This window comes from Clinocottus analis, unplaced genomic scaffold (assembly GCF_023055335.1).
Source record: "Clinocottus analis isolate CAN_PGR_092001 unplaced genomic scaffold, fCliAna1.0.p SCAF_2, whole genome shotgun sequence".
Taxonomy (NCBI): domain Eukaryota; kingdom Metazoa; phylum Chordata; class Actinopteri; order Perciformes; family Cottidae; genus Clinocottus; species Clinocottus analis.
The window spans coordinates 16,152,477-16,174,122 of NW_027175931.1; the positions used below are offsets into that span (position 1 = coordinate 16,152,477).

The window sequence follows — 21,646 nt, forward strand, 5'->3', positions numbered from 1 at the left end:
CATTTCACCAGAGTTAAAAATAAAAAGCCTTGACAATGAGGTCTGGTGGAAATCCCCATAAAATGGAGAGGTCAAGAAGTCGCCATTTAATTGTATCCTTACTGGCGACCTCTTGCTGTTGGAGTGTAAATAAAAGCCTCAGCCTGTAGAGCTGTAACACATTAGTAATGGACACGCTCACTACTGTCTAATCTTTTGTACAGTTGCTCTGAGTGGTTAAACAACACTGATGCAGAAAGCAGACGGTGTGTAGGCGGGATCAGCACAACGTGAGGTTGGATTATTTTTTCAAACGTGGCAGTTATGGACGAAAAAACAAATAATACGGACTTGCAAAGGCCTTCAGGATTTTATGTTTGAAAAAAGAAGATACAAGCAGTTTTGCAACCATTTATTTGTCCTCCAGCATCGCTGCAGAACAGCTGTAGCAGGTGTTTCCAGGTTGCGACTGAACAGGATTGTGTTTTTGATAGAGTGTGCAAACCTTGCAGCGCCACGATTTCAAAGGGACTTTTTTTATGTCTTAACTCCACTCAACTGATGTTTCTTAAGGTGTACCTCAAATTTCCATCCAAAGGCCTTCTGCGTCTAATTTGAACCATTTTATTTCCACATACATGGAGTCCTGTGTACATCATCTCTATATACAAGTGGAAGTGGAAGTAGTCGTCATTGTGGACTTTTATTTGACTCGACATGGTACCATGAGGTGACCTATATGTGTGATGTCAGAGTAATGGAGCAGTTCTTGCATTTTTGTAATTAAAATTGAATAATGATTACGTGAATACAGATAGCTTCAGTTCAAAATGTTGTTCTGCTAGTTAGACACAAAACATTGTAAAAAAAAACCTTCTCTACTCACTAAGGCCATAGCCGGGATTTAAAAAAATACTGAAGTTGTGAAGTCACCCCAACGCAACCTTAAAAACCCCTATGGAAAAGTTTGACAATCAACAAAATGTTTAGTTTTGTGTTAAATTTACTTCCATACATGAAGGTCTGACTATTCCCTAAGGGGGCAAAGTCAGAGAAAAGTAAAAAGTGGACATGTCCTCAGTGACCTAAAAACTTCATTGAATGGTCAAAATTGGAGACATCTTTGGTCAAAGCTTATGTTTTAAATCACAGTAAGTCACCAGGCATGTAAATCCCTGAGCGGGTGATGTCATTTCTGTTTAACTTCCCACAACATGAGCCGGGTTGCGTGTTCTACCCATCGCTTTACTGCTCTCTGTTTCTCTGCCAGCATTTTGGGGCTTTTTTTTCACACTCCCAAGGTGAAGAGGAATGAATGATGGCCGACAGACTGCTTTTTCGGTGAGAAAGTCGGGGAGGATGGAGGGAAGCTGGCTGCTCATCAATCCTTCCACAGGAAGAGAAAGAGAGCGATGGTGCATTGAGGAAGTAAAGGTGTAGGAGGCTTGGTTTAGCCAAGGGGAGTCCCAGCAGGAATACACACACACACACACACACACGCACACACACACACACACACACACACACACACACACACACACACACAGATATGAACATAGTGGAAGAATAACACTAATATATCTGGCATGTCATCAACTGGCCTCTGTTTGCTCAGTGCTGACACCAGCGCAGCCGGACTGCTACTGGAGTTTCTCATCACCCTGGTTTATTGTGCGTGCGTGCGTGCGTGCGTGCGTGCGTGCGTGCGTGCGTACGTGTTTGTGCGCGTATGCATGTGCCTTTGTGTTTATACATATCGAGTTTTACATCTTCAGGCCTCTGAAATGATCAAAAACTCTGAACAGCAAGCACCGCTCTCTGGTTGCACTGTTCACAACTCATAGATACAGTTTATGCAACAAGTCGGCAGTGCTTTGCTTTAAAGGGTCACGAGCTATAAAACAAACGTTTGAACCATTGGGATGAATTATTCCCATCTAATGTCTGGTTAAACATTTTAATCCATCCATTTCCAACAATAGTTAATGACTAAATACTTTTAAAAAGAATAATATTTTTGATTTAGTGCCAATTAGCAAATATCAGATAGTGACTATGGTAAACGTCAGCATGTTAACATTGTGAGCATGTTAAGAGAAGAGAAAATCAATTTTGTTTATCCGCATGGTAATTCTTGGGCCAGAAAAATAGCAAAAAAACAATAGAATAAAAATATAAACATTATTGAATAATAGAAGACAAATTATTCAGCAAAGAATTAATACAACTATAATAGAAAATGTAAAATACAACAAATAAAATACAAAATGTGTAAGAAATAATACTAAGATTAGTACCTAATGGAAACTCAAATAGAAATGTGATATTGAACATGATATTGATAGCAAAGTGCTAGAAAGTTCTATTGCACATCGATTATTAAAAAAAAATATTGCACCTAAAATTGAAATGTAATATTGCTCGATGTTAAAAACAGAAGTGATATTGCACATGATGTGGTTACTATTGTTGTAAGTTTTCAACTGTCCTTCCTGCAGAAGGGGGAGGAGTTCTACAGTTTGATGGCCTGAACACCAATATGTTTTTTTACTTTTACGAACCCACAACTTTTAATAATGAAATACAAATCTTTATCTATTATACAAATAGTTTCTGAAGAACATTAAGTTCTACTAGCATGACTGTAGAGTGTAGCCCTGTTGCTTTATCCTCCTCTTCCGTCTCTTTTTCTGACTGCTACAACTACACACCCACAGATTGCTGTTTTATGTGTACTTATGGGAGCTAAGATTTACTTTTTGACAGATGTGGTGGAAATGCCTGCTAAATCTTTCTATGTGAGATGCATCAAGTCTGGTATGGTTTGTGCACTGTGGCTTGAGTATTGGAATAGTTTGACACAGGGCCTTTTCTCTTCTAAAGTAAATGTAGAAGTGGAACGAATACTTTGTTTTGACGTCTTCCAAAGTCTTCCCCTCCAAGGCCGTGAAAGCGAGCCCCACTAAAAGTTATTGCCCTCAGAAAAAGAAATCACTTAGCTGCGTGTTTCATCTTCCTTATGAAATATGCCGCCGGACGGCGTTTCATATAATCCCCGTACTGTTCGTGGCTGACAGCGGGCCTTAAAACCGCCGTAAATTGCAAAATGGCCGACGTAAGCAGAGGAGCAGAAAAGGAAGAAAAGGGAGGGGAAGGATGGCAAAAACACACTTTGGTAACCGAGCATCGCTTCTGCTCCGGCTCCCCATGGGATCAAACAAGAGGGAGGATTTGGACAAGTAAATCATTTCCTTCAAGTGGTGAACTCTCAGGGCCGGCACAATGACTCAGATGTGTGTGTGTGTGTGTGTGTGTGTGTGTGTGTGTGTGTGTGTGTGTGTGTGTGTGTGTGTGTGTGTGTGTGTGTGTGTGTGTGCGTGCATTCATATCAAGTGGAGGCATCACAGCAACACTTTGCCTGAAAGCCTGGCTGCTTTTCTCTCACACTCTTCCTCAAACGCTGGAAAATGTTGGACTTTGAAGTTCCGATAAGGCAAATTCATCACATTCTCTCTGGCTGCAGTTGCAGCTGAAGCCGAATAAAACCATTGAGTCAGACGTTTAGTGTGAGGTACCACAAGTTGGAAAGGGGAAGAATCCTTTCATCCATATAAAAAAAATTATATTGTTAGTTGTACTTTTACACAAATCGATTCGCTAATGTTGAGTTTAAGCGTTGATGTTGTCAAGCAGAACACATTTACAAATTTCACACTCAAGACCTCAGGGCTTCAACTTCCAGCTGCTGTCAGGTCTAACACTTCAACTGCAAAGCCCAAACAATAGTACACATGTAAACAGTTCACTTCTTATGGTTTTACTTGTTCTCAAGCCTTGCACCTGCCATTTTCACTCCAAATGTCTCCAGAATACTTGTCCTTTAGTTTACAAGAAGTTTAAAGGTTTCTCAAAGAAAATGCTATGAAGTGACCTTCAGTCCAGATATGTATTGATTAATAAAAGGTCAAGCATGAGGCGTCATGCTCAGAATTGTTATTATTTCCAAAGCAACTCTCACAATATAGTGAAAATGTTAAGTTATATTTCTCATTTACATATTATATTAAAAAAAGACAAATATTTAAATAAATAAAAAACATGAATTTAGTTCCCTTTTTTTAGTAAGTCCCATAGTCAGTGTGTTGCACGTCAACTGTTCTGTAAAGCTGAAAGTGACCCAACTCTCCTGAAAGTGACCTGGAGACCGACTCTACAACACTGTCACAGAAGCATTTTGACCAAAGTGTTGCTTTATGTGCCGCTTTAAGGTTTTACAGAGCTCCACTCTCTCATTCACTGCAGCTAACATCACTCTGAGTGAAAATTACACTTGTGACATTTATAGCATGCTCTGGTATTATTGTACCAGGGTATTCAGACCAACCTTCCTTTGAAAAAGCCCCTGTTTTTCTTTTACATCGTCACTTGGCACTCCTGCTGATCTCATAAAATTCCTCCGTAGGAGTGTGTGCATTTGTGTGTCAGCGGCGGGAACTTTTTTGTCTTCCCTGCATTATCCTTCTTCACTTGCCAGAAACTGTTTTCCTTGTTTGAGGTGCAGTGCAATCTAACCCTGGTAAAATGATGTGTGTGCGTGTGTGTTTGGTTGCATTGTGTTTTCTTGCTTACCTGCATGTGTGTATGTGTTTCTAGTTTGAGGATGTTGTGAGCGGCGGGTGAGAAGAAGCAGAGCCTCGATCTGCTTTCCATCACGCTGAGCTGCCCAGACCCGACTTCACATACATATATACACACACGCACACACACACACACACACACACACACACACACACACACACACACACACACACACACACCTATTCATACACAGTGGATTAAACCAGCTGAAACCAGCAAAACAGAAGCACTCCTCACAAGAAGGCCAAACATGACTAAACCTCACAGTGGTGCACATGTAGAGCACAGCAACACAAACACCACCTCCCATAAAGTTCATGTAATGTTGTTTTTTAATCCACGATAATCCTTAAAATGTTCTTACAAGTTAATGTGTGCTCCCGTCACACGGGAGCGAGTCAACATAAATGCGGCCCATGAAAGCTTTTGCATTTACTGCTCTGTTCAAACAGTAACCATCCTGCTTGCTGTATATATCTATATATATAGCTATAGATATAGATCTATAGATATATATAGTTATAGATATACATACATATATATATATATATATATATATATATATATATATATATATATATATATATATATATATATATATATATATACTATCATATAGTGTGTTCACTCTAAGTGATCTCAACACTCAGAGAGTGGCCGCTGTTTATGTCCCGTGTGAGACCAAACCTACTTTAAACTTTTTATCTTGTCTTGTTACATCTTTTTTTTTTTTTTTTTAAAACAAGGCCTGATCTTTTTTATGACCATAACCAATTGTTCCACAACATTCACCACGTGGCATTATATGTTCCTGCAAGAGGCTGATATGAAACTTATTGATTGTAGTCAAGAATTGTATCTTTGGATCGGAATCGTTAAGTTTTTCTGGCGAATGCGTTGAAAGATAGAATATAGAGTAGCTGTGTACAGCTACATAAAATTAGGAAAAAATGGCAGGTGATTAAAAAAAAATTGTCCAAGTTCTTAAGTTTCTCTTGTGTCTCAGAGAGCACAAAGGACATACGAGTCTCTCCAAAATGAGATAGTCAGTGGATCCCTGCAGGTTTTCCTCAGGTACTATGGAGCTGGGACACAGCGAGTGCTTCAGTGGTCTACAATACAATACGTTCCTACTATCTTTTCTATTTCTTTCCTCTTTAGTTTGAGAAACACCTTCAGGGTTCAGAGACAGCAAATACAAACTAGATTTATTACCCAGCTAAAGTTTCTGCTATATTGTTAAGATTAATTATAGTACGTAAAAGTACTTCATGTACGTTTCATTTACATGCAAAAGTAACTCATGAAAGAAGTGTGAATTAAGTAGATTACTTCCTTACTTTCATAATTTCCTTGAAGGTCGTCTTCCAGGTATTTCAAATGAAAACTCACTACGCCGGTATCAAAAAGCAGGAACATCGTGAAACAGAGGGACTGCAACCAAAATCTGAATATTTAAATTTGATTACACCGAGAACAGCTCGGGGAAGCTCCAACACGATGTACAAGCCGATGTAATAATTCCACTTGTGTCATAGTGTATTCTCTCTCATGTATCTGGATGCTAGGTTTCTTTCATCATAACTGCTTTTGTGTGCAAAAGCTCATTAAATACAATTTCTTTACTTAAATCATACACGGTCAACACTTCTTTTGAGGTGTACGTCATGATGACAGTCGTAACTACGTCATAACGAGTGACACAGGTGAAACTTTATGACTGTTGTCATTTACTTAATAAAGTCACATCTGATACAGAGTTGCGCTACACATTTCTGCCATGACAGTTTGCCCCAAGCCGGGGGCCCGCAGCCTGTATTACACACGCCATGGCAGGCTTCATATACTGCTCCTCATGCCAGACAGTGTGTAGTAGTAAGACCAGCTATAGCACTAAAAAGGTTCTTAAATCTTAAGGCAATGATAACATAATAAGCAGTTTCCCACTTGTCGGTTTAAAGAATCCCAATGATCTCTGCACTTGTGGCTGCCATACAACTGTCGGTTAAGCTTAAATAAAAGACATGTACAGTAATTATAGAGCAAATTATAACCAACTCATATAGGCTGGGAAGGTCCTGTCTTACTTCTGACCACGCCCTAATGAGTGATGTCGCGGCCAACAGTCTCCCTCCCAACTTGTCAAGTACCACGGCCTGCTCAGCGGCCGGCAGGTTCCGCTTGTCTTCAGTTCAAGAATAAATTCCAACCAAGGTGGACTTTGTTTTCAGCTTTACTTTCTCACTGAACAAAACAACTTGCTTAGGTTTCAGAAAAGATTTGTGTTAAAGTAACTGTTTATTATGTAACTAGTGTCAGTTAAGTAGAGAAGCTATGTAAAAATAAATACAGTTAAATAAGTTCTCTTGAGACCAGTGTTTAGTTTTGTTCTATCCTCCCGCCCTGCATGGGCTTTCTCACTGTGACCAACGAATGAAGACACAGATGTGTTTGCATTGGTCTCATACAGATGTGGAAGGTGGAATGCTGAGTGGCATTGAGCAAGCGTCAGTATTGGACTTGTACTGAAAGCGGGGGGCAGCGGCTGCTTTAAAATAAAATGTCTTATAATATACCATTTAAAAATAATATCCATCCCGGTGCTATTTTCTACATCCTGAATCGGCAAGAATAAAATTTGTTATAAAATGTTTAGGATTTGGGATATCTGTTCATTGATATTTTGAATATTCTTTCTAGTTGCACTTCTTGCATTTAAACATTTTTTCCTCTGGATACATATTGTTCTTTCTTATCTTCAACATTTAAATTATAGAATATCATTAAATTATTATCTCAACTTCTCACATTCTTCACAGTGTTGCCTTACACAAACCCTGCACGATGACTGCCATACATACATACATATGTGTACATACACATACATATACATACACATACATGTGTATACATTACATACATACATACATATACATGGTTGAGGTGTGTCACTCTCTGGACGGCAGATGAAAACATGTGTTTGCGTCTTTAGGAAATAGAGTCATCAAACGAGTGGAAGGCAGGATGCTGTGTGTGTGTGTGTGTGTGTGTGTGTGTGTGTGTGTGTGTGTGTGTGTGTGTGTGTGTGTGTGTCTGTGTGTGTGTGATTCCTTGCCAATATTTCAGTGTATGCTCACGCTGGTTTGCAGATGAGGGCGTAAAATTGTTTGGCCCTTTTCACCTTTGTGTGTCTTGAGTCCCATTAATAGCACCCTAATCCACACAAGCTGTTTTAGCCTCACGCTGTCTCCCGAGAGGGTGCTGGCGGTGGCGGGGGGCGTTGAGGAGGGTTCACTAGCGTATCATTTACCGTGCATGTTTCTATTCATTTTAATTTACCAATCGTTAGCTTGGGTTTTGGAGAGGAAGGATATCCTCACATCTGTTTGGAAGCACCTCTCCCCCCCTAATTCCCACCCTTAGTTGCCCCCAGCGTGCCCCCAGCTAACCACGCTGAACTCATCAGCACAGCCCAGCACTGCTCTGGGGCAGGAGTACAGGGTCCCAGAGGAGGACCGGGCTCTGCTCATCCACCCAGCTTAGGAGGGCAGGGATTGGGTTTAGGCGACAGGTGCCAGAGGGACCAGCCAGTCCCCTCGTAACAACACACACACACTAACACACACAGAAATACATACACGCTGAATCTGGCCATGCCTTAATCCCCGGCCAGCTGTTGCAGTTGCTATCCCAATCAGTCTAAAGTGTCGAGCACTGGGGAAGCTTGTCGATGTCTCTCTCTGGGTGTGTGTGTGTGTGTGTATGTGTGTGTGTGTGTGTGTGTGTGTGTGTGTGTGTGTGTGTGTGTGTGTGTGTGTGTGTGTGTGTGTGTGTGTGTGTCAGGGGGTAGGGAGGGAAGGAGGGTGTTTATGGGTGGGGGGGTCAGGTAGCTGCCACGCATGTCAGTCATCCTAGCAGTCTGGAGCTCTTGGAACCAGACCCCTGTCCACCCGATGATGGCCCGGGCGCCCCGCCTGATAGATTCATAACACATGTTCCCCAAGCACTGTCAGCACACACACACACAAATAATACACCCTCATTCATTATCTTCCCCCCGGCTCAGATAGGCCCAATCCTATCACAGTCCACCCCAAAGGCCAGAGGAGGTGAGATGAGGCAGACACTCCTCCGTCCTCACCCCCCACCATTGCGTTTAAGCCGGCCCATCCCTGAGTGACCCTATGGACACGGGCTAATCCATCAGGACCATGGGGCAGGGGTGTTTTGGGAAGGGTTATGGAGGGCGCTGTGTCTGCTGTCAGGGTGTATCTCTGCCAGTTCACGGGCTCATGTCATCGCTGGGGTTTCTCAACATCCAGCAGATTATTGCTAGATAGGACTGAGGTTATCCCCAAATACTCACACAGCCAAAAGCAAAATGTTATAAATACCCAGGCATGTCTGGTACATGCAGGCTAATATTGGTATTGGCTTGTATAATCCTTAATATTGTCATCATAATTCAATCTTTGGTATTATTTATTGCAATAGCATTAATTGCATCTGTTTATAGTATTAATTATGACAAACAGAGAGTCTTTCCCAGTACAAATCCAGTAAGTCATGTCGGATGACACTGTTGACTGCCTTTTGTATTTTTTTTTATAAAAACATGACACGATGGATCCCCCAAACAGTCTGCTGGGCTGCACTGTACCCGGATACAGCAGTTACCAAATGGACTCATATCATGTTACCAGCAGGCCTGTTGTTCTGCAGTGCTTTTTATTGTATATTTTGTATTGTTTATTTCAGTCATGAAGCTCATATTACATTTACAAAGCTATAATATTCTACTGTTTAATTGCTGAATACAAATATGCTATCCATATCAATTCATGCATGAATAGCTTGACTGTATCTAATGTTTGTGTGTTCCTACAATAGAAGGATGCATTGCCTGTATATAGTAATTAATACAGAAGAGAAGCAACTTAAAAATTGCAATTACTACAAAGTGCAATTTATGTCGTCAATAGCATATAAATTATTGAGTTATGACCAAGAACACTAAATTATAATCAGTTCAACCGGGAGTGAAAGTGAACGTTTCTGCCAAATTTGAAGACATTTCTACAAGGCTTTGAAATATTGTGTTCACCAGACTTGTACTGACAGATGGAAACCCCAAATACATCATTTACATTTGTTTATTAAAAGAAAGTCGCCATCAAAAAAAAGTTACACACACTAATATTTTGTTGGACCGCCTTTAGCTTTGATTATGGCACGCATTCGCTGTGGCATTGTTTCGATAAGCTTCTGCAATGTCACAAGATTTATTTCTATCCAGTGTTGTATTCATTTCTCACCAAGATCTTGTATTGATGATGGTAGAGTCTGACCGCTGCACAAAGTCTTCTCCAGCACATCCCAAAGATTCTCAATGGGTTATGGTCTGGACTCCATGTGTGAAAATAATGTCTCATGCTCCCTGAACCACTCTTTCACAGTTTAAGCCTGATGAATATTGGCATTGTCATCTTGGAATATGCTCGTGCCATCAGGGAAGAAAAAATCCATTGCTGGAATAACCTGGTCGTTGCTGAACCTAGACTTGAGCAACTGCAGCAACCCCAGATCATAGCACTGCCCCCACAGGCTTGTACAGTAGGCGGTAGTCGTCAAATCCAGGTGGCCACTTTTTTTTTGACCAGGCAGTGTATTAGGGTTGGGCAGATTAACGTGTTAATTTAGCGTTAATCTGGCAATCCTTTTACGGCGTTAACTATTTGATCATGCGTTAACTGCATGTTTTTTGTTTTTTGTTTTGCATTTTTTATTTTTACTTTTTGCATTGGGGGGCGGGGGGCTTATCAATCTCCAGACGGCGTAGTTCAGACCTGGCGTCTTACGGCTCTCCGAGTCCCGCCGGCGTGAGGTCAATCAAACATGAAAAATAAATAAATAAATAAGATACACATTACAGCGACACTGCTTTCACTTTGAAGGCGCGCGTGTGAAAGCATGTATTGTTCTGTAGCTTCAGTTCTCAACGAGCAGCGGGGCAGCAAAGAGCAGCTTCACAGCAGTAAAAGCAGCAGTCTACCGGCAACAAGCAGCTTCACCCCGAAAAGCGCTCACGCCTGCAGCCTCTGTGTCGAGATTGAAAGTTAGTTGCGCATGCGCAAAGCTCCTGATCCACTATGCAGAGCACTTTAAGGGATCACTTCTGGATCTTTACTCTTCTCTCAAAGAGAAGAACTTTCCTCACGTCACAAGATGTTCAGAGCACTTGTTCAAGACAAAACAGGCTGGACTTTTCTCACTGAGGAAGAAAAACTGAACTGAAAAACATGAAAAGCACTTCTCTTCTTTGAGAGAAGAGTAAAGATCCAGAAGTGATGCTACTTTAAAGTGCTCTGCATAGTGGATCAGCATTCGTGATTAATTTTCAATCGGAACGTGGAGACTGCGGCGAGGCTCCCGTGAGACTGACTTTTGTGAGGCAGAGCGGCTCATATTGTTCAGCCATAGTGTGCATCATAATTAAAGGGTACCAAGGCACAGTGGGAGAAAAGGGGTTAATATCAGGTGATGATGGCCCTCTGGAACACTTGTTGGTTAATTTGGTCATGGCTGTAAACACAGGTCGCCATATAAACCAAAAATGAAAGCTTTATGATCTCAGCTTTGTACTCAAGATGTTTCTCTTGGGTGCACAAAAAAAGTTGTCCATAAAATACCAAACTTGCATCTTTTGGGGATTTTGAGGGCTACATTCAAATCATTAAGACACTTTTCCCCACATTATAAGCCATATTATTAATTTACAAATTGTGGGCATTGCGAATGAATTAATGCATTCATATGGTCATTATTTTCTCCTACGTGTATTATTTTCAAACTTTGTGTGTTAACTTTTGTTGTTTGAAAGAAGTTTCACAGAGGGTGATGTAGACACGAACCAAAAAGCCCACAGCGATGAGCTGCTAACAGAGCAGATGGAGATACACATAAACTCCATAGCAACACCAAAGACCGAGATGATAAACACAACATTAAAGGTCGAGCAGATTAACACGAGAAGCTGATAACCCACCCAAACTAATTTCATCAGCTGGGTACTCAGGGAGACTTTAGTGTAATTTAAGTGTTGTTTTGGAGGCCGTCTCTGTGACAAGAAAACAGCCTCTCTTTTGTATGAGCACGCCACAGCACAGCTGCCATAGTTTTCTAATGCGGGCGTCCACAAGGAAAATGCAAGTCTTATGATGACTAATTTCATGTCAAACAAGAACATAAGATAAAAAGCGTTGGAACTTGAAACAATTCACACAGACTGCGAACAGAGTAACGTCTCCCTTAAGAGTGCAGCTTAGAGGCGGCGCCGTGGTTGCTGAGTTCATGAAAGTGTAGAATATGTCAGCTGTTCCAGGTGAATCCCTCACGTTGGTTTTGCTTCCCGGGAAAAGCAGACCTTTCGGTGTGGGTGTTAGAGCAAAGCAAATGCAAGTCTTATGAGGATGATTCACATAATATGATGATTTCATAATGTCATTATTCTATTATGGGATCACAAGATGGAACTCTCGGCTATATCACCAGTTCTTATGGACCGTTTGCACACCGCGCTGTGTATGAATATGATATCTGTTCAAAGCCGAGTCAATACGATGTGTTAATATGATCCATTCTGCAGTCACAGTCTATGCATTATCCGGACCCTGTCGATACCACAGCCAGGGATGCTCCCCCGGTACTGTTTGCTATAAAAGAGCATAGTAAGCTCATATCAATATTGGGGAGGAGGGGTGGGTGGGGGAGGAAAAAAAAACATATACTCAAATGAAGTTGTTCAGATTTCACATTGACTTTTTTCTGTTGGTAGCCAAGGGAATGGTAGTGGCTTAACTAGCCCTCCAGAAGCCGGAGTAGATCCAATATCAGTGCTTTTAGCCCATATGGTCAGTTTCGACATAATCAATGCAGCTTGACAATCAGAAGCAATTAGCCCGAGAATATTTGGAAAGATGAGTACAATGTGTTTCTCCTAGGAGTTTATGCTTGTTAGGGTGAAAAAGCTTCTGAAACAATACTACTACACATATTATTGAGGCAGGTTCGTAGAACCTGAGGTTTTGTTGTTTTAGAAACTGAAGAGTATTTCCTCACTTTTTTCTATCAGCAGTGGTCAACTGGCTGGCATTAAGGTGTTTTGTACAGTGTTGGCTGTGCATTGGTCTCACCTCAAGGTTGAGTCTGTTTATTGTGTTGAAAGTGAAACACATGAACACAAGGCCGAGTTCAAGTGGGAAATAACTCAATTACGTTTGGGTGAATTACTGCATAACTGGACCTTTTCACTGAAATAGAAATGTAAAAGTGGCTGTGATTGGTTGCTTTCACATCACAACAACCTTGAACCTTTGGTCTGCCAGCTGGGAGCTCGCTGCCTGTTTGCATTTTTATATTACAGCGCTGAATGAATGAAAGGTTGGACAGATGTGGATGGATGGATGTTTCATACAAGTTTCAATATTAGTTCATACCATGAAAATATAAATAGGATCCTCTCCATCAGCATTATGTTATGTAAATGCTTCGATACATGGGGAGCTCCTTTTTTTGCACATGAAGATATTATAACTGTTGTGTTTGTCATGAATACTTTGATTGAAATAAATATTGCAAATATTAAATAATGTAATCATATTATATAATAAAAAGCCACACTCTCTATCCATCCTACATCAACCTTAAATATAGCTTAGTATATTAATACAATATAACTATCTGAAAAGCGACAGTCTGGCATTTTGGGGCGGTATCAGTAATACAGCAGGGACTGGATCCCACAGGATGGGCTGTGATGGATGCCCTTTGGCGTCAATGCTAGATGGAGCTGATGAAGCTGTTGCTTATGTTCCATATGCATGTGTCGATGGTCTAGAGCCCACAGTGGTTTTTAGACTGTACAGACAAGGGTGTGTGTGTGTGTGTGTGTTAGAACTGGAGAGCCCCTGAGTGCTCTTTGTGCTAATAAAACAGCAGCTCTGTGGGACACTGGACACCGTGGATCAAACTCCATCACATTACTGAAATATTACACTTCCCCGAGCCAAGGGCCTGCACCCGGTTGATGTGTCTGTACGTCAAAGGTGTGTGTGCGAGTGCATACATTATTGTGTGTGCGTATGCACACATAGATGTGTGATGATGCAGCCATGAATAGTCCGATGTGTGTTTACCCACGCTGTTGTCAGTGGCTTGACAGTCCCTTCACAATACACTGTGTCTGCTCTCTAAGTGCTGGCGCTCTCATCGATCCCCGTCCTGTAGGGAGGATATTGGAAGACGTGGAGGTGCTTGATGGTTCACCCAGACGCGGCTGAATGAAAATGTTCATCCGCTGCCACAGTAGAGGACGGGAAATTAAGACCATTAGCATGGGAAGTTTGATTTCAAACTCTTTTATACTGTGTGGATGTGTCTTAATCACCATGTAATGTACTGGATTATTGGGCTTGTCAAGGTGACCAGCGGTGCCAGTTTTAAATTATCTGAATGCTAATAACCAACATTATTCAAAGTTTCAATTTTATTCTAAATAGTTTTCAACAATAGATTCATACGCATGTGGAATTTCCACATTATATTTAGTTTCCCGCAGGAAAGGTCAAAATAAAAGATCAAATACAAAATGATAATCGGAAAGCATTCAAAGACTTCTTTCATTTTTTATTATAATGATAATAATAAAGAATTGTTCGGTTTGCATCAAACATTTTATTTTCAAGTTTGGGTCATTTTAGTTGCAAAAATGTACAAAATATCAAAAAGCTTTCGAAACACGTGCGCTAAGAATATGCAGACCTGGAATAATTCAGACCATGCCTTTACGAAAAAGAAACTTGTATCATTTAAATCTGACAAAAAGCATGTTTCTGCATAAACACAATTCATGGATCTCATTCTGGTTCTGTCCTTTGGTCCTCAGTTCAGGATTTAGCTTTCCATTAAATGCCATCAACATCTGTGAATGAGTCTTCAAGATGTCATGTTAACCAATAAACAATGAAAACATGGAAATGGAACATCCAATAAAAGAAGTCGTCTCCTTTGATGCTAATTGGAAGAGTTAGACTAAGTTGAAAGTACTCAATGTAATTATACCACATCTAGCATTATGTTGACCCAGTTGGCATGTCAGTGCTCTTATGAAAACGTCCAGTAGAAACAGCAGAGATATTTCCTTCTGCATGTCTCTCCATGTCTCTCCAGCTCCAGTGGTCTGATGGTGACGAGTCCCTTCGTAGAGTTTTTCTACGTTACACACTTCACTTTGGTTATTATTTAAACTTTTCTATTCCACTATTAAATCATTAATCTGTGTTATATTGTGTCAGCCTATAAAACTAGCAATTGATATCATGCTTGATGCTTGGCATCACCTTCATCACACACACAAAAGTTATGAAAAAAGACGTTCTTTGCACACGCACACTTTCTGCGTGAACCTTTGTGTGGGTCTGTGTATCATCAGAGGGAAGCAGGGGAGTTTAGATTCAAGGCTCCTCTCCCAGCACCCCGGCACAGGGTCAGTACCTCAATGCTTTGATCTCTCATTAGGGGGCAACCAAAACACATGAGCCACATCAACCAGTATCACCAACAGGGACCGGGAGCAGCTCCTCCTCAGAGCTGGAATGGACTGATACGATGAATCAGTATCAAAACAGAGGGGTCGAAGGGAGAGAAAACAACGGTTGCGGTCCAGAGAGATAAAGAGAAGTAGCAGAGAAAAGAGCTCGTCTGCTGATAAACGTAATGTATCAATGTGTGATACAGTTGGATATCACCGTAGGGTATAGATGATTCATAGCAGAGTCCATAATCGCTAAATTATTTTATTTCTGGAGTCCGTACCAGAAACAGCAGTAGAGTCCTTGGATAAATCATTGATTGCTGTAGCATTGTATTGCATTAAAATGGTCAGATATTAGATATTGACTAAAATATCAGCTGATAACAGTTGCATTGGTATAGCGTGTAAGGGTCTGTGAAGGCAGAGGGAGTGGTGATGAGGTGGGGGGGGGGACAGCAGCAGAGAGACAAAAACAAAGATGATCACTCCGCACCAAGATGACCACGTCTGATGTTCCAGATTTGTGTTCAATCCCACCCAGCGCAGATGAAACCGGGACTGTCCGGCCATCACAACACTCATTACACTCATCCTGTGGCAGGTACTTAACTTAAAGATTAGATGAAGCTCTCGTTGAAAATCAAATTTGCAGATTTCCGTGTGCGAATAGGATTTCAAATGCTAATGTTTCAGTCATAGCAACCATTCATTAACATAGTCCAAGTGAGAGCAAATATGGGAATAACAAATCATCACTTTATTTAATATGTTCAAAATATTTGTCAACTCAAGACTTTATGTGAGTATACAGCTGCACCAGTACACCCCTTCCAAACAAACTCTAGTAAACAGAGCGTATAAAATGGTCCTGATATCCAACGAGTGATGTCGCTCTCTATGTAATAGAGGTTAATATTTATTAACTGTTCATCTCGACAGGGTGCAGGTGGAGCACCAAACTCCTCAATGATAGAGGCGGGGCTATTGGCTGAATGCAGCAGTTAGATCCTCATTGGGAAGGTGAAAGAATCTGAAAAATGCTCGTTCCAGTTTGGAAGAACATCCTTTTGCTTCGAATCGGATATCGATCTATTCCCCCAAATGACATTCTGGTTTCAGTTTAAACTCTAGGGATAACTGTTCTCCAGAAGAACCGCCGATACAATGATTCAAATCTCTCGACGCCTTCATCCCTGCACATCACAGTGACCATCCAGCCTCCCAGCTGCTCCTGCAGCCCCCGCATGCCACTGGCCTCATGCAGCAGCTTGACTTTGAGTTTGTAGCTGAAGTCATGATGTTTGGTGAGGCAAACAGGATCTAACTAAAAACAAGGTTTTGATTGCTTGGAGGAAAGATTATTTTAAGAAGACAACATGGACTGTTGGGAGGAGAGGGGATGCAAGCTGGGGTCTTTTGTGTTGTCATAATGCTCCTAATCTGGTATCTTGCACCTTTTCTATGTTGATGTTTCTATAACGTATGATTCGCTAACGTACCATGAAGCAGCAAATAACTTGTGCAGTCCAAATATTGCAAACAACAATACTTTATTGTTTGACTGAACGGCACTCACAGCTTTGCCCACACTCCCCAAACTCAAAAGCCAGAAAGTCTGATTGATTATGCAACGGGAAATGAAAGTTGTGTGTGTGTGTGTGTGTGTGTGTGTGTGTGTGTGTGTGTGTGTGTGTGTGTGTGTGTGTGTGTGTGTGTGTGTGTGTGTGTTTGCATTGACATTCAGGGACATTTTGGATTTTGGGTGGTGCCAGGGGAGGTTAGGAGGGTTAAGAATCTTAGCGGGCCAGCTAAAGCCTTTTGGAGCTGGTCCTTATTAATCTCTCCCACACCCCCACCAAGACATTAGCACCAGGTTTAGGCCGATTTACCTCGCCTGATAATGTCCCCGCCAGATATGTCAAATCACACACGTACAAGCATGCACAAACACACACAAAACCATTTTTCATCAACAGAGACAGAAGCAGAGATTCAGAGGAGCTCCGGTCTTTCTTTCCTCCTCCTGTTATTTCGCTTTTAAAATAAAATATCTAATTATTGACAGACAGCTGCTTTCCCTTCCTGCTTTATATTTTCATTTTGTCTTTGTTGTTCTCCTTCCTCGTTTACATTTTGTTGTCCCTCCTCCTTTTCTTCACCTGTTTGTATGACCGCACAACTTACCTTCTCTTTATATCCATCAAACATCATTCCCTTCTTTTACAATTCATTTAACTGACACTTTCATCCCTTCTTCCTTCCTTTTTTCCTTCCAATGACCACCCCTTCGTTAGATCATTAACTCATTCCCCACTTTCTCCTTCACTGCTCGTATCTGTCTTTCTATTTCGCGCATGTCAAAGGCAGAAAGACAGAAGAACGACAACTACACAAACGTTACATGTTTGGCTACTGACTCGATTGACTTAGATGTAAGTGACTCTGTAACACAAACATGCATATCTACCCGATTACAACTATAAATACCTTCTACCTCTCCAGTTCTCTCTGATCTGAACCCCATTCATACTGACTTTCACACCACACCTTGGTTGAGTCCTGCAGGGCTAGGTGGGCACATTGGGCAGAGAGAGACTCCCTTTCCCCACACACAACCACACACACACACACACACACACACACACACACACACACACACACACACACCATCCCCTCCCACCCAGTGACACCCTATGTGTTGGAGGGGTGAGTTAAGACCCCCCTTGCTATCCTGGATTATCCTCCATTTAAGAGCCTTAACCCTGGCCAGCGCTACAGGACTACTGTCTGCATCCAGATCAACACACTCACACACACATACAAAATGCAATCATATGCTGACCTCAGAGGACCACCTCAGGGGCGGGGCAGAAAAAAAAGCAGGCAGCAAGAAACAGAAAATAGAGGTCCATGCTTGTGTGTGTGACTTCTGTTTGAGATGTGAAAATCCTGTGAATCATTGGCTGCAGTGACTGTTAAGGTGTTCACCAGTTCTCAGCATTGCACTCTGTGTTCAATATTTAATGAGTTATTGGGAATTCATTTTGCTGGGCATTTTATTAGCTTTCTTCTGACCACGTGTCTTGAGTGAAACAAACTGAGCCGGAGGGAAAGCAGAACTTTGAGTTCTTTTCTGAAAGTAAGAAAAGCTCAGAATCTCATTGACGTATGTGCAAAGCCAAAAGTACACAAAGTTTTAAACAGGATGCTCACTTTATATGTTTTGATCAGGAAAACATTTAGTCAAGATACCTGTAGCAACAGCAGGACGCTGTAAACAGTAAACAATTACAACATTTTAGGATAGGGACAAAGCTCCCACAGTCCTGTTGTTAACTTTGTGAATGATAAGAATAACTAATCAGAATTTCGATAATATAAAAACACTGAAACTGATTTTTTTAAACAAAAAGAAAAAGGACATTTTACCCTACTATGTTTGTGCTTTTTTAATTCAAAGAAAAAATCTAATCACACACAAGAAACAGGACTTTAATTCCTTGTCACAATGTTATGAGGAAGGCTTGCAAATATGGAGTTTGTCATCAGCTTTGAGTGTTCTCACGACAGGCGACGGATAATCTGCTGCCAGAGAGGAAATGTACAACTTCATTTAGGAAAACATCTTGGTCGGGCCAGAGCCGCTGGGGAGGGCGTTGATTGATTCAGCTCTCTCTCCCAGGGTGTGGATTTATGGTGTGTGTGTGTGTGTGTGTGTGTGTGTGTGTGTGTGTGTGTGTGTGTGTGTGTGCGTGTGTGCGTGTGTGTGTGTGTGTGTGTAGAAGGCACAGATTAAAGGGGCAGGGTAGTTGCAGTGTTTTGGCCACAGCTCTGTGGAGGACGGACCTATAAAGTGCTGTGGCCGTGAAATGCATTTTATTGTCGCTTAATCCTCACACTGTGGCAGAGCCCCATTTCACACTGGATTGTGGGGGCCCGCTTGTGTGTGTGTGTGTGTGTGTGTGTGTGTGTGTGTGTGTGTGTGTGTGTGTGTGTGTGTGTGTGTGTGTGCGTGCGTGTGTGTGTGGGTGTGTTCGTTTTCGCGCTTACACTCCCCGGGGGCCGTGGCTAATTGGACAAATTTGCACAGCAGGGGTGGAGGCACATGCACGGCAGGAGATTTGATTTACGGGCACTGCGGCTGGAGACACACACATACGGAGACAAGATGGCACACACACATACATACACAGTGATTTAGTACATATTGTCTCTGTTTCTTATTAAATAATATTGTATGAAGGAACTTTACTTTCAAGGACAAGAATATTCTAATCTTACATTCTAAAATAATATTTAAATTTAATTGTGAGATTTAAAACCATGCCGGAGTGAATCTCATTTGTATCTGAACCCACTTAAGAGAGCGGCCCAGTCTGTAGGAAAACATGTTGTGTATCAAGCTGCTATTGTCGAAAGTTCTCGTTACAATAATGATCCACAGTAACGACACAAGACTCTCACCCAGGAGGCCTCTGTTAGTGACGGATGTGAAACTAAAAGTGCAGATCAATGGCAGCAGTAAAATAGATTGAGTGCCAAATTTCAGATAATTATTATTATGAACAGCCCTTTTTCTGAAGACAAGAGTTTATTTTGAAAAGACAAGGGGCAATTGACACGTGTTGCTGGCTTTCATAGGAAAACAGTTGAAAAATGAGGAGAAACTTTTCTTAGGATATAATGTGAACCGCTGTATGAGGATTCGTTGAAGAATACCAATACAATGTGTTCAATGAAGAGTGAGGTCTTTTGTTGGGATTTAAGAGATCACAGTGTCGAAGCTAATCGAAGAACAGCAGCCAAACTGCTTCGTTCAGAGTCGACACTGAGAGTGTCACAGGGCTCTGGGCTCATGGAGCAGAGTTAACCTTGTGACCCAGATGTCTGCCGGGGTTACACTGTGGGCAGTTTACACCAGTGAAGGTTTCAGAGGATTTTGGAGGAGATGCTAAACTTCTGAGTGGGGGGGATGGATATACATGTTTGTGGCTTTTTTTAACAAAAAACTAAAAAAACAACAAGGTGACAAAAGTTCCTTTGTCAGCTAATCGCTGTGGTCCTGAGTTTGTGTCTAAACAATGGAAGGCATCTCAGTAGGAACCATTTTACCACTGCTGTTGGATCGGAAAGAAGACTCGCCCCATCACGCTACACAGTCAGCCCAGTGCGGTGGCCCGGTCTCTGGAGTGTATTCCTGTGTTTTGGACTGGTGTGAGCTGCCTTGTTGACTGGTTTTTCTCTGCTCTCTCATTACGCTGCTTTGATGCTTCCACTGACACTTTGGTCAGAATTTCCAACACCGCAGCCATGTTGTTTAAGGACAACGCTCCATGTGTGTGTTTGTGTGTGTGTGTGCGTGCATGCGTGTGCGTGTGTGTGTACGTGTGTGTGTGCGAGCGAGCGAGCGTGCATGCGCTCCATTGTGTGTTGAAACGGTGAACCAAACAACGTAGTGGCCGCATCAGCATCTGGGCCCCGGCTTCAGAGAGTTATGGTGTCAGGGCAGTAAACACACACGCACACACACACACACACACACACACACACACACACACACACTCACTACAGAAAATCAGTGTCACATTTAGCTTGGCTCTCTCCCAGTCCTTCCCTGTCATTTACTGTATTAGCTGTGGTCTTGGTGCTGAAATGGCCCATTATGTGGGCTGTTTTGAGTGTGTATGCACATGTGTGTGTGTGTGTGTGTGTGTGTGTGTGTGTGTGTGTGTGTGTGTGTGTGTGTGTGTGTGTGTGTGCGTGCGTGCGTGTGTGAGAATGTGTATGCGTGTGTCCGTTTGCATGTATGAATGTGAATGATTATACTGTGTATAAGTGTGTTAGCGTGTTGGTCTGCGTCTGTGAGTCAGAGCTTCGTGTGTGTGTCTAAGCGTGTGTGTCACGCTGTTGTTGTTTGTCTCCCCACACCGCCACAGTGCTGGAACAGTATGGGCCACACACCCTTTGATGTGTGTGTGTGTGTGTGTGTGTGTGTGTGTGTGTGTGTGTGTGTGTGCGTGCGTGTGCGTGCGTGCGTGTGCGTGTGCATGTGCGTGTGTGTGTGTGAGAGAGAGTGTGTGTGTGCGCGTGCAAGTGTGTGAGTGTGTCTTGATGTTGTGGCCTTAGTGGATGACAAGACGTCCTGCTCTTTCTCAGCAAGATCCTTCCTGCAGCTGCCAACACACATAGACACACACACACACACACACACACACATACACACACACACACATACACACACACACACACACACACACACACACACACACACAGAGTCCATCTGCACATAGTTACCTCACCCTGCTGTCCTTTTTTATTTTCTTGTGTCTCTTCATACTCTCTTTCTGTCCAGCTCTTTCTGTGAAGAAGTCACTTCCCTCCTCGTGGCTTCTCTCTGATGCTGAAAGTGTTTTTGGATTTGAGAAATGCTGCAAACCA

General features: G+C 42.0%; 1 protein-coding gene across 1 annotated transcript in view; it reads left to right on the forward strand.

The window, feature by feature from the left end:
- The window catches only part of bcas3 (BCAS3 microtubule associated cell migration factor), a 305,557-nt gene that overhangs the window by 239,345 nt on the left and 44,566 nt on the right, over positions 1-21,646 (forward strand). The window lies entirely within an intron of this gene.